Source organism: Vombatus ursinus, unplaced genomic scaffold (genome assembly GCF_900497805.2).
Source record: "Vombatus ursinus unplaced genomic scaffold, bare-nosed wombat genome assembly UNPS02014774.1, whole genome shotgun sequence".
In the NCBI taxonomy this organism is placed as follows: Eukaryota; Metazoa; Chordata; class Mammalia; order Diprotodontia; family Vombatidae; genus Vombatus; species Vombatus ursinus.
In genome coordinates, this window is record NW_020954552.1 from 9,398,153 (window position 1) to 9,400,672 (window position 2,520).

Here is a 2,520-nt window from a genome sequence, read left to right on the forward strand (position 1 = left end):
TGCACTGAGAGCAGAGGAGAGCATAAGCACTTAGAGGAGCTTCCTTGGCTTCCATCTGAGGATTTTCATTACGGACAGGGAGCATGGAGACTGTTTCTCCAGCCAACTAATCTTCATTTAATATCTCTATTTCTCTATATAAGTCTATATATATATATTTATCTATACTGAGAGAGAGAGAAATACAGGCAGACAGAGACAGAGAAACAGAAAGAGAGAGACAAAGAGACATTCACACAGAGAAAGCCTAACATGACAAGGGAGTCCAAGCCAGGTGGTGAAGCCGAGAGGATGGGTAAGACTAGCTCAGGAGTTGGGGATCTCACATACTCAGTGTGACTTGGACAATTTGCAAAATTCCCTAAGTTCCTGATTAGCTCTTTAAGCTGTGTCCCCTAGTATTTGGGAATAGTCTAGATTCTTTGCTGTATTAGCTTTCCATCCTGAAATAAGTACAGTGAAAGATGAAGAAATGATCTTTAGCATTTGTTGACTGTCTGCTATGTGTACGGGGCTGTTCTGGATACTGGAGATATAAGACAGTCCCTGGTTTCAAGGAGCTTTGAATTGTGAAGAAGACTTCATTTCTACACTGACAAATTTGAGAAATTATGGACAATCCCACCCCTCAACTCTACCTTCTGGCTTCCCTGACTTGCTTCAAGTTCCAGCCAAAATCCTACTTTCTACAAGAAACCTTTCTTGATCCCCTATAATGCTGGTGTTTTCTCTCTACTGATTATTTCCAACTTATCACACACACATATACATATGTATCTCATTACATATATATATATACGTAATATATGTGTGTATGTATGTGTGTGTGTATATGGATAGATATAGATATATCCCTTGTTATACTGTGTACTTCTCCAGAACAAATGCTGCCCTTTGCCTTTCATTGTATCCTCAACACTCAGCTCAGTGCCAGGCACTTAGTAGACATTTAATAAATGCTTGTTGACTGTCTATCTGCCAATATTGTACCAATATAATCTAGTGCTATGGAAATCACCATTCTCAACTGTGTACTTTTGAGCTCTGGTGAGCTCCTCAGTGCTATTACATAGACTAGAAATGCTGTAACTCTGAGCTGTGGACCCTCTTTCCTGTAATATATTAAACAATAGACAATCACCTACAGGGTACCGTTTTGGCATGATGAGGAGCCTTCTCATAGTGTTAGGATTATTTCTCATATTGTCAGAATCTGCCCTTATTTCTGACTTTACATTCTCTGTTCTGATCTAGTTACATCACCAGAATGTGACTAAACTGTCCTCACTGGGCTAAAGAATTCAACTCCAACACTAGAAAGGAGGCTTCCAGTCTGAAGTAAGATTTGCCTTAGTGTGTAGATCTCACTGTTACTGGTGCTGCCCTGATAGTCATGTCTTCTGTCTTTTCTGACAGAAATTGGCTTCTGATTCTCTGTTATCTTTGATCTATGTATTGACTAATTCTCTATTACTGGCTTCTTTTCTGACTCATTTACTTGTCATGAAGTCTGGTATCTTTTTAATACTTCATTTAACAATAACTTGCCTGGTTACTGATGCTTGGTCTTGTCTAGGCAATAACGACAATAATAAAAACAATGATATTCTAGATAGCACTTTAAATTTTGAAAAGTACTTTACAAATATTATTGCTTTTTACAAATATTGTATTTTATCCTCACAACAACCCTGGGAAGAAAAGGCTATTGTTATCCTTATTGAGGAAACTGAGGCAGAAAGAAGTTAAGTGACTTGCCCAAGGTCACACAACTAGTGTCTGGTGCCAAATTTGAACTCAGGTCTTCCTGACTTCAGGCCCACTGTTCTATCTACTCTGCCATTTAGCTTCCTTATGTGTCTGGCTACTGTGTGATCCTTTGCTTTTAGCTAATTTTCTGCTTTCTTATCCTCTTCCCTATTCCGATCTGTGGTGCTCCCCAACTCCCATCTAACCAAATTTCTGAGTTTTGATTCTGTTCTTACCTCCAGCTATTGAACCTATTCCTGTACATGGCCCCTACGTTGACTCTCTTGTCTTGACTTTAATACTATCTTTGTGATTCAACCTGCATCATATGTCCCTTCTAGTTCTATTACAGAGCCTCCAAAATGAGATACATGATCACTTAAAATGGCGTAATTATTCACATAGGATAAAACAAGTGGATGAAGAAAGCCTATTGTCCAAAATATGATAGAGGAGGATGGAAGACCTTGGTGGACAATGAGTTGGGCCCCAAATTGAACAGGAACAGGTGAGCAGGCTGGATTATCTCTGGGAGAAAAATGTTAATGAGTTTAAGGATTCCATGTTTCTTCCTGAAACCAAGGTCTATCATTTTAACAATATTATTCTATTGATAGATCTTGATGAAAATGAAAATCATCTAATTATGGAAGGATTGAATGAAACCTGCACATTTCCGAGGGTGTTGAGGAGTCCAGGAAGAGGAAGCTTTTTAGTTTTTTTCCCTTTCCTTTCCTTTCCTTTCCTTTCCTTTCCTTTCCTTTCCTTTCC

General features: G+C 38.7%; 1 pseudogene; it reads left to right on the forward strand.

Annotated features, from left to right (window-relative positions):
• The first annotated feature begins 252 nt into the window (after positions 1–252).
• The window catches only part of LOC114044622, a 55,805-nt pseudogene continuing 53,537 nt past the window's right edge, over positions 253–2,520 (forward strand).